The sequence below is a fragment of the Pinus tabuliformis genome, chromosome 9 (assembly GCF_031772625.1).
Source record: "Pinus tabuliformis cultivar Carrire ecotype Pingquan chromosome 9, CPIR1, whole genome shotgun sequence".
NCBI classification, from domain to species: domain Eukaryota; kingdom Viridiplantae; phylum Streptophyta; class Pinopsida; order Pinales; family Pinaceae; genus Pinus; species Pinus tabuliformis.
This window is the reverse complement of record NC_142307.1, coordinates 1836948148-1836960495: the sequence shown is the minus strand read 5'-3', so window position 1 is coordinate 1836960495 and position 12348 is coordinate 1836948148. Positions and strand designations below refer to the sequence as shown.

At 37.9% G+C, this 12348-nt stretch overlaps 1 pseudogene; it reads left to right on the top strand.

Annotated features, from left to right (window-relative positions):
* Positions 1–11936, top strand: part of LOC149156141 (uncharacterized) — a 155758-nt pseudogene extending 143822 nt beyond the window's left edge.
* The last annotated feature ends 412 nt before the right edge of the window (positions 11937–12348 follow it).

The following is a 12348-nucleotide window of genomic DNA, read 5'->3' as shown; positions in this document are numbered from 1 at the left end:
ACTTATATATATATATATATATATATATATATATATATATATTCGGAGTAAATGTTCCTTATTCTAAAATATACATTACTTAATAATATATTATTAAACTAACATAACCTATACTAAATACTAACTATTCTATTGAATCAGAGACCGGAGAATCCACAGTATGAACATTTTTACACCATCGTTTCAAATCCCAAGTGGGATCCATCATCAGGGTTGAAGAATGATAATAAAAGAAGAGCAGATCAGGGAAATAAATACTAATGAGGAAGGAAATTTCAAGGAGGAACTAACTATTCTACTTATTAATATTAACTATTCTACTTATTAATATTAAATCTACTTAAATAGTAAATATAATATTTACAATGCATAACACTAAACTAATTACTATAATATGAATGCAAATATTACTATGCTATATGATATGATAGTTTGAATGTAACTATACAGTTAACAACATATACTTTATTTCTAACTGATGTAGTTTAATAATACTAATTGTGTATGTTAATTTTATATTCTAACATTAATATTAAATATTAGTTTTAAAATAATATTGTTATTTGAATTAGTTTATATTTTATATTAAATTAATTTTGATATTGAGTTTGAGATTAATTTTATAATTAAATATTACAAAATATATAATTGTAAATATTGTAAAATTATCAAATTATATGGTTAATTTATTAATAATAATAAAAAATGCAAATTGATATACAAAATATACCCTTTGTTTGGCTTTTAATGATTTGAAAGAGATTTAAGTTTAAACTGTTAAAATAGAAGTGCAATTAACAGTGAAAGTGTGATGATACATAGTAATGGAAAATAAACCTATCTCGAATAGGAGAAACATAGCCTTACTCTCAATCCAAGAGCAAATTATCTAATCAGGGAAATGGCTGTTATTATTATTGAATCCAGTTATTGTTTAATTGTAAAACCCAAAATAGTTTGAAACTTATAAGAGATTAATACACTTATGCAAATGATTTTACTTTAATAAATAATTATTAAAACAAATTCAATTACATACCTGAATCCAATTATATATCTGAACTCATTATATGATTTGCATCAGTTAAAGAAACAATTTGTTTTAACTAATGTAAATGGAAGCAAAATAAGCCTATAAATGAATAATAAATAGTTACTATTCACCACATTTTCATTTTTTTAATTCAACTTGATTTCAACCCTATAAAATAAGCTTATAAATGAATAATAAATAGTTACTATTCAACACATTTCTATTTTTTCTAATTCAACTTGATTTCAAGTCTGTTTCATCCCGCATAAAAAGTTTTAGTGGAGCTTTACTGTCATATAACAATTGATACAAACAATAGTGCAACAGCATAAAGTAACATATTAATTAGAGCAGAATTAAAATGGTAAAAATAAACATTGGCAGATCATACAGCAACATACTAATTAGAACAGAATTAAATTGGTTAAAATAAACATGGGCAGAAATAGATTAATTTGCTTGGAAAGAAAAATATTCATTAATAGAAAAACCAAAGTTTTCTTGCGGATTTAAGTCCTTGAATAATTTCAAATCTATTAAAAAAATGCTTACAAAAGTGCAAAGCACATTCTGGCAACAGAGTCAAATACTCTGCCTCTCTACAGTAAACTCCCTGTATATTACAATAGTGGAAATGCAGAGAGTTAGTACAGAGAAAACATTGTCTTTTGTGGATGCAGAACTCTCTTTTTACAGGACTCAAACCCCAGTTTAAGTAGCTTCCAGAGAAGCAAAGCTTGCTCTGTTCTTCGAATCTTTTCCCAACAATTTCCCTCGAAAAATAAGCAACAAACTAATTTGAAATTGACCCATTGGTTTTACTGATTCCAATATTTTTCCTTGAAATTCTTCCTCCCACCCACTTTTGAAAAATCTTCACCTACTTCTTGGCTTTCTCTTTCCTTTATTCGACCGCAACAGAGGTTCTGCTTCGGCATTGACTAGTTGGAAGTCCTGAAATCCCTCCATTTGCGCAAGCAGCCTTGGGATTTTTCCATCTTCGGATAGCTCCAATAAAAATTCAAACTTCCTGAATCTTGCTTCCGATCAGAGAGCGCCATCAATGTCCAATATCAATTCTGATGTATATCATGACTGCAAAAAGATTTGGTAAGATAAACATTTAAATGAGATCCCGGTGACACTACAGTTTGGAACTGGTCTTGACTTCTATTTTGGCCATTGGCGCGATTCTGGCGATGGGATCGATCTTAAATCTTTTGCAACTCATTCCCTGTGTCACGAATATCCTGCCATCATCAACCACATCGTAATTAGTTTTATAACCATCATGAGATCCATAAACGATAATTTTTTTCCTCCAGGAAGAAAAAAAAAACTGCATTTATATATAGAAACTCATATATATAAGTATAAACCAGTACATCTGTCCAAGAGCATATTACATCTGTGCATATCTTAATATAAATCTTTCATCTAGTTTGTGACTTTCTAATATATCCCAGTACAATATCAAACAAGTTACAGTAATGAAAAAGTATTCAGCTATCCTATGTGATAAAAAAACGTATACTTTATCAGCTGTTCATTCAGTGATCCCATATAGAAAAACTTTTGTTCCAAAAGACATAAAGAACAAAAAACATAAAGACCGTGCAAGAACACCATCTATCAAAATAAAAGAGGCATATCATAGTTATCCTATCCAGGGAGGGGTAAAATCTCCGCATCCAAAATATAGTTGCCCAGACTTATCTCTATATGCATCCCATCCAATACATCCATTAATCCCATCTTTGACAGCTTGTCAGAATTTTGGTTGTATTCCCTTCCAATGTGCTGAATCGAGTAGTTACTAAGGGAGCCCCATATATTCCCAACACATTTAAGCCATCCCTGTAGGTGAAGTTGACTCATATTGTTTTTACCCTGTATGTGTTCAATGATAGCCATTGAGTCCCTAAATATATGGATAATGGGGATGTCCAAATATGAAGTGAAGAAGAGAAGTCCCCATAATGCAATAATTTCAGCTTTCATATTTGAACCCTGGCCAACACCCCAGTGTACCCAGAATTCCTGTTCCTCCGATATTCTGACCCAAAAACCACATCCACAGACATCCCTTTGTGTTGCACCATCGAAAAAAGCCGTCGGATATATATCCCCAGGACCGGGCTTCTTAGAAATAGTACTCGTTGTGCTCTTTTTGTTATCCATAGATAAATGATACCACTCAATGATGTGATCCGTAACCTGTGTTGTATGTTCTCTGAAATTTTCAAATATAATCCTATTGCGCCATCGCCATATTTCCCAAAAGAAAGTTAATGGAATAGTCCGCCATATTGTATTTTGTTTGCTCCACTAGCCTAAGCATTCTAGGATGTCTGAGAAATTTTTGAGTGGGAAATCAATATACTGCGCAATATAGCACCAGATCTTCATAGAGATCAGACATGTGAGGAATAAATGTACATTATTTTCCACCGCTTCCTTGCACAAGACACATACTCCTGGCCCTTGCCAATTCCTCTTCTGTAGATTTTCCCAAGTCAAGTTCTTGTTTTTCCATACAAGCCATACAAATACTATGATTTTAATAGGGATTTTTGTTTTCCAGAATTTATAAAAATCACATACCTCATTTTTGTGTGACCCGTGCAAACATAAGGTATTATATATATTTGCCACAACCACACATCCAACCTTCATCTTACCTCACCAGGTGATCCTGTCTCTGCCAGCCTCCCATCCGATACTAGCCCATCATAACTCGGATGTAATCCATTCCCATGCCCCAGCCAGTGGGTCTTCTAGCCCCATCTCTTTCGACCTTTTCCAGATAGGACAGTGACCATTCCATGTAGAGATGGCCTGGTTCCAATATAAAATACCCGTACCGTGTATGCACTACATGAGCTCATCCGTGAGTGAAAAGTCACTTCTAAAACCCAAAATACTATCATGTCCAATTAGAATCCGATGCCCTGAACCAAAAGCCCAATATAAATTCTGTAGGAAGCATTGTCTGATTTTATTGACACTGTGCCATATGGCAGACCCCAAAGTAGTCCCAATGAGATCCCGTCGCATCTAGACAATGAAGCCTTTATCCTTTAAATATTCGTATTTAATAATATTGCTCCATATGCTACCTCTAAATATGCCCTCCACGATGCTTTTTGTAACAACGCCCATCTAAATAGTCTCATATCCAGTATACCCCACCCTCCCATACTTTTTGGAGTAGTGATAGTAGCAAGTTTTGTCAGGTGATATTTTTGTTTGGATATACCACCTGTCTAGATATAGTGTGCCATGATTCAATTTAGTTTCTTGGTGATGGAAATCAATATACAATATAAATGTGCCCAGTACACACTCAACTGTGTAATCACAGATTGTGAGAGAATAATGCGACCCCCTAGTGAAAGGCATTTGTTCTCCCATCCTGAAATCTTTTTATAGTACCGATCCACTAACGACATCCAGTCATTAAGTCTGTATTTGTTGGGTTTTATATGATATCCCAATTATTTCAAGCCACCCTCCTATATCTTAGTGCCAATACCAAATATTTTTTTTATGTAATCAATATCCTCCTATGCGCAACTACCATATAGAATGATTGATTTCTGTAGGTTCATTAAGGGCCCCGTAGCATTTGTGAATCTGACAAATATATGAGATAGAGCCATCCAAGCAATCCTATTTATCATGCCCATAATCAAAACATCATCCACAAAAAAATTGTGAGAAATCCTGATGTTGTGACCCATAACCAGAGGACAGAAAATACATGCCACCACAACATTCTTAATATGTACGCTGAGGCCATCTGAGGCCATCCATAGCCAATATGAAAAGTAACGGAGATAGGGAACAACCTTGCCTGAGCCCACGGGAAGAACCTTGCCGTGGCGAAGTATTCAGTGGGATATCCATTGATAATAACTGCATATCGCACATTAGTAATACAAGCCATAATCCATTCCGCATTTCTGGCCTATAAACCAATTTTGTTTAAAACCATTCTCAAGTATCCCCAGTCAAGACAATCGTATGCCTTTTGTAGATCAACCTTCATGATAGCAACATTTAGTTTTTTAATATGTATGGTATGTATGCATTCCTGTGCAATGGCAACAACATCCTGGATTTGTCTATTTTGTAAAAAACCAAACTGCTCAGGCGATATGTGCTAAGATAGAGTGAGCTTCATCCTGCCAGCAATAGTCTTTGATATAATCTTATATATAAGATTACACAGAGAGATTGGTCTGTAATCCGAGAAAGTTCCAGTGGATGTCCCCTTTGGGATGAGGGTGATATAAGTCGAATTTATATGGGGATGTATATACCCACGGACTCTTGTTTCTTCAACCATGGCCAATATGTCCCCCTGGAATATGTCAAAGAAATGGGTAAATAACTCAACTGTCCATCCATCAGGACCCGGACATTTGTCTTTCTTAAATGATTTAAGGATCCCCATGATTTCATCCCCAGTGACTTCCTTGTAAAGCGCCTCATTTGAAGCTGCATCAAACATATTGGGATAAACATCCACCCCCCAGATCTGGTCCTCTACACAGTCTGCCACCCTTTTACCATATGCCGTATCAAAATGTTGTACAACCGCCCTACAAATCGCTTCTTGTGTATGACATATGTTTCCATCTGAATCCTTAATCTCCCATATGGTGTTTATGTTCCTTCTATGGTTGGCGAAACTATGAAAGAATTTGGTGTTTCTATCACCTTCCTGGATCCAGATAGCCCTGCTCTTAAGCTGCCATGAAGCCTCCCGAAGTTTCAGAATTTGATTTCTCTTCATTTCTAGTGAGTGTATGCCCATGTTTAATGACACCAGGGGGTTGTGTAATATGAGCAATGGACACAACTTTTCCAAAGCCGCTGTAATATCGTTTAATTCCTTTTTCAATTGGGCCTTCTTCCGCCTGTCCCATTTCTTAACCACCACCTTTAAATCCCTGAGTTTGTTTATAATATTTATCATAGGGGAAGAATCCCGAGCTTGACCCTTTTGCCAACACTCCCACACAAGAGCATCGAAGTCAGGGTCCAACATCCAAAACCGATTGAATTTAAAAGGAACACCATATCTGAGATCCCCCCTTCGCCACAAAAGAATAATGGGTCTATGATCTGAAATAAAATTACTTATGATGCCAGATTGTATAGACCCAAGTCTATCCACCAAATTTTCATGCAGAAGGAATCTATCCAATCTTTTTGCCACATAACCATTACCCGCCCTCCCATTATCCCATGTAGGACCAATCTTGGATGGACAAATATCAACAAAATTGTGATCAATGATAATATCTTTGATCATATCCGCCATAACATCAATTTTTCTGGTACCTCCCCATATTTCATCCAGACCAATAACGCAATTCATATCACTAACCATGATAAGGGACCCAAGAACTAAGATCTCAGATGCAACCAACCCTTCCCAAAATATGAGATGGTCTTTGTACGTGGCATATATGTTTAGAATATGTATGTGTCCTGAGAAACCTTTAATACTACCGGCAAGAAATATACTAGCAAAGCAAGAGAAAGCCTTCATATGAACCCATCTAGGGTCCCATAAGGCAGCTAATCTACCCGACTGATCTGCACCATCAGTTGCAATCATGTACCAATCCGGGAGAATTTTTCTAAAATAATCAATCGCCTGTTGTGCTAAGTGCATAGTCTCCTGAATAAGAATAATATAGGGGCAGGAAGAAAGGAATAGTTCTTTGAGAGCCAAAAATTTCGGAGCAGCCCCCAGTCCCTAAATGTTCATAGATAAAATGAAGTTCATGAGAACCCAGAGGAGGGATAATTTTCTCTAAGGGTCCATGTCGAGATGGATGAAGCAATGGGAACATCTACCAAAACATTAGAATCAGTAGGATTTGAAGGGTATAGCCCTAGTGCGACCCCGAAAATGACGGCTATCCTGGCTCTTCTTGCGATGAATAGTGATATTACCTACATAAGTGGGGCTGATATGTGGAGATTTGGCGCCGGTGGTTTTGTGAATGGTAAGAGAGCAGAGGTCCAATGTCTTTCGTTGGAGTAGGCATTCAAGGTCATTGTCCATCGAGTTGTTAGGGGAAGATACAGGTGAACGTGGCATATTAGGACGGGTCCTGGTCTCAGGGGAAATATTCTGTACAAGTTGTGATTTGGATTCAGGTAAATACATAATGTGGGATGGGGAGATATCCCCATGTGACATCAGGAGGGGAGGCATCTTCCATGATGGTGACAGGTCCATACGAGAAAAAGGCAAACTCTTATCCGACATGGGCAGAGTGTCATCAGATAGTAGTGTTCCAGTACCTTTTGAGGTATTAGGAGATGACGGAACCTCAATAGGAGCGATATTAACATGTTTTTGTGATAAAATGCTAGAATTGGTGAAGGGGAGTGAAAAAGGTGGTGTACCTGATATTTCATTCTTATCGCCTGATAACTCAGCAAGTGTTAGGCCAACAACAGACTCAACAATCCTACCACCCATCATATCCATTGTCCCATGATAATTACGTTGATACGCCGAACGCCTCCCACCCAATTAATGCAGACACTGTGCCATCAGATGTCCCGTGTGATGACAAATGAGACATCTGAAAGGAATACCCCATAAATCTAATCTTTGAACCAAATGTGTATCCTCCTAATAAATTTCTATATGGTCAGGGAAGCCCCCTCTGTATTCTTTTTCAATGAGAATCCATGCAATTCGCTTGTCTCGGGCACCTAGGCAATGGGGATCAACGTAAATAAACTTTCCAATGGCGTTCCCTATGTCCATGAACACCTGCCGAATCAAAAATTCAATAGGCAGACCAGGTAATTTGACCCAAATCAAAGTATTCTTGGGCATCTCCTTCAATGGATTGAAGCCAATGTACCATGCATGGAGGGTCAAGAACCCCTGCCCCCGAATCCATGGCGGCCCTTTAATCTTCTATAAATCTTCTTGACACAGAAAATGGAAACTGTACCAATCGTTCATGAGCCGAAACACCAATGGCATATATCCCAACAGAGACTTCCATTTAGTTTCCACCCAATTCCTCATCTTGCCTTCTTTCATCGCAAAAAAGTGCCATCTACCAACTAAAGCTCGTTTCTGTAGGCTACTAACCCGATCTATCAATATGTTATGGCCAAAACTAAGAATTGGCGCAGGTGATGAAATATTGATAGTATGCCTATTTCATGAACACTGATTTTGATAACCATGTGGTCCATGTAGTGAATGGAATTGTGCATGCGCACCACCTAGCACACCACCAAAGACATCTACCTGGCATCCAGAAACTGTGCCATCAGGGCCACCCCCGAACTCTGACCCAGAAGGAAATCTATGATCTGTCTCCACCTCCAGCGTGGCACGAATAAATGCCTCATGTGCTGATGTATCCGAAGCAAATGGGTCCATGTGATCCATCATGGAAAAGCAAAGATGTAATGGATGAAATGACTCAGTCTTAAATGATCCAAATATGGTAGCTCAAACCATTAGAAAATATGTTAGAGATCATACCTCCATAGTGTCGGGATCCACAATCGCCTCAGAAACCAATGTTTAGTACATGCTACATGCAGCCCACATATCGTCAAACAAGAAATGCCGCCACTGAAAATAAACCCGAAAGAGGTATGAAGCAGACGCATATATTAGAAAAATAGTAAACCAAAAACGAACATACCAAACACGTCGTCCAATGCTAAAAAGAGCAGAAAATATACAACTGGGGATAGTGAATGAGTAACCCAAGTCCAATCAATTAATAGCTACCCCCGCGTCCTGCCACATGAAAAATTCAATTACTCGCCGGAAGGAAAAAAGGTGGTGGTCGGAAAAGTATCCCAGCACATGGAAAAACCAGACCAAGCAATATGACCATGAATATGCAGATCACTGCCCATCAACCAACCCAACCATCCAACCCTTCACAGCAGAAACAATAGTAGCACCCGAGACATGTCCACCACTGGTTGCATATCCTAAAACAAAATTCCTTGCACAACCTAGATATGATGAAGGAATTAATCCACCGATTCCATATGGTATGGTAGTTAGTTAGATATAGACAGGATCCCACCCCCCACGAAATTATGGGAAAGCAATGTTAGGAATGTCAATCTAGAAGGGCATCAGAACACTTGTAGGTATGATGGAGCTAACGCTTAAACATACAAATTAATATATACACTGCAATCTTGAACAATGCCAGAATATGGACAACCTCCGATTGAATAATTTATGAGAAAACATCCAAGATAATCATGGAAATAAAAGAAGATCCAATAGCAGAAAAAACCCCACCGATAGCCACCCCAAAATCAATAATTGTAGCAACATAAGAAAAAACATATTGGACACCTAATACTCTAAGGGTTGGTGTGGAAGTTGAATAGTCTAAGGAAGTCCAAGCTGACACCTTGGAATACGAAACCAAAGGTCATATGAATGTACTATAAATGTATATCATTGTCAATAATAGATATACTCTCATGGTTATCCTTAATATTCTGTTGCTGCCATGTATGTGTTTAACATGGTATCAGAGCAAGCGTACTCTTGCCTTGCTCCAATTTGAGCCACTTGTTTTGTGGCATCTTTGTGTAGGTCAATTTTGCATTTCATGAATATGTTTTCAGCTAAATTCTAGTTGCCATCTCTGCCCAGTTCTGTAGGAGCTCTAAGAAACATTCCTTACACAATTACACCGTCTTGCAAAAACGCATCTGTCTGTGGAAATCACGAATACTGTCTTTTGGTCTGCACTGTACCCAGCTAGAGAAATTCCTGTAATGCATGAATCCTTGTAATTCAAGTTCAGATATGCCTCTGTGATTGGCATAGGTTTGCAACAACTTTATTGTATTGAACTGCATTCTTTCCAGCTTTATTTTGTTCTCTGTGGTCCAGGAATTTCTTTGATTCCATATTTTGTCGTGTTTGAAAATATTCCTCTTCTAAATATAGAGAAAATCATGTTTTTTGTATCCTTGGGTTTTTTCCAAATTGTCGCTTGCATTTTACCAACATCGCTGGGGTATTATCACTCTCCTGTGCCTTATATCGAGCCCTGTAATAGACCTTCAAGGGATTCTTGATCTTTTCCCATTCAATGGCGATCAAAGGAGATGGCTGAGATGGCCATCCCCTAACTCCGGTGCGTTGCTGAAGGTCGATTGGCTCAGAGGGAAGTGTTAGCTTCTAAAATACTGCTTACTCTTGTCCGCGAGACTCTCAAACTGGATCTTGTCCAAAGCATCCGAGGAATTGCTAATGATCTCTCTAAGAAAAATTTCCTTGTTGCTGTAAAAAAAGTGTTGATAATAAGACTCAAACGCTGGTTGATCTTAGCCTTAAAGGCAAAGGTCTCAACTTCACCAAATTTCGCCATTCTTGGTTCTCAAGTCATATAAGTGCAGCTTCGCCCTGATGCCCAACATTTCCTCTGCTTTACATAAAAGTTTCTCCTGAAGATGTTGCTTGAAGGTGTTATGGTGTAGTTTCTACCTCCTCCACACATGTAAAATCCTGATTAGGTTGATGTGAGAATGGCATGACTATTTGATATGTGGTATGTCATAACTATGTTTGATATGTAGTATCAATGCAATTTTATTGTGTTGCGGTGCGTTGAATGGTATTTCGTTGTGTATGGTATATATTGTGGTGAACCTGAAATTGTGTTGATTTTATTGTGGTATAACCCATCGTGTCTCTTTGTTGCGACATCGCTCTCTATTGTGGCATCACTTCTAATCCCTGGTCATACATACAACCCCGCAGTCATATAACTCTATTCATACAACTTTTGGCACATCTTCTCCAGTGTTTGTCACCTCTTCAACACCAGATTTTGGTGCAACTTCGACACCTGCATTGGGTTCTACAACATCTACTCCATTTGGTGGAACATCTACATTTGGAAAAAAACGTGCATTTGGAGGATTTGGATCACCAAGTCCTGCTCAATCAAGTCCTTTTGGAAACACTTTTGGACAGATGCAACCAGCTTTTGGGAGTAAACTTTTTGGTGCAAGCAGTCAACCTGCATTTGGATCTACTTCAATGCTTGCATTTGGTACCACAAACCCTGCATTTGGGTCAAAAACTACACCTACCTTTGGGGCTTCCATTACTACATCTTTTGGGGCTTCCAGTACTCCTTGTTTTGGTTCTGGAAGCACTACAACTTTTGGTCAATCGACTCCATCATTTGGTGCAACATATACTCCAACATTTGGGAGCAACACAACATTTGGAAGCACTCCTCCTTTTGGTCAGAGTTTGGCTTTTGGAGCTCAGTCAACAACTCCAACCTTTGGCAGCCCAGGATTTGGATAAACTACCTTTGGTGGATAGCGTGAAGGTAGTAGAGTGGCACCGTATACAAGTACAAATGAGGCAGAGACTGTAGGTGGTCAGGTATTGGGAAAACTTATTTCCATATCTGCTATGCAACAATACAAGGATAAAAGTCATGAAGAATTAAGATGGGAGGATTATCAATTGGGAGACAAAGGTGGCCCAAATCTAGCAAGCCAACAACCTGCAGGGGGCGGTATCTTTTCCCAGTTGGGACAGTCTAATCCCTTTGGTCAAACAACACCTTCTTTTGGTCAAACAACACCTACCTTTGGTCGAACAACTGCCTTTGGTCAAGCATCTGCTGCAAATCCTTTTTCGGCTACATCGTCTTCCAGTCCTTTTGGTAATAAACCACCTAGATTTGGTGGTAGCACATTTGCATCTTCATCAGGTTCTGCATTTAATTCACCATTTGGAGCGACCTCCTCATCCACCCCTTTTGGGACAGGTTCTTCAGCTCCATCTCTTTTTGGATCTTCAACAACATCATCATTTGGAGTGGAACCCACGAAGTAATATGTTCATTGCAAAAAATATGTCATATGGTACATGGAGGTATATTGAGAGCCTACATACTTGAAGATTTTTGAAGAAAAAGTTCTACGCCAATCATTTTTTTTTGCAGTGATATTACTGTGAAATGGATAGAATGGGTGTTGTATTAGAATTACTCAATACTCTAATACATTCTACTATGGACAATACAATTATGATTAATAAATCTATTGTCGTAGACATTCAAACTTGTTTGAAAAATATACAAGAAAACATTGAATTTCTACTGTAGAGTCTCAGCTTCAGCAAGATGAGCTACAACAAAAAAAGCATCATTTTGAATCGAAGCATCACATTACAACAGAAAAAGTATCATTCTTAATTGAAGAATCATTATGTGTGATGAGCCTCATAAATGGGTAATTATATGGGC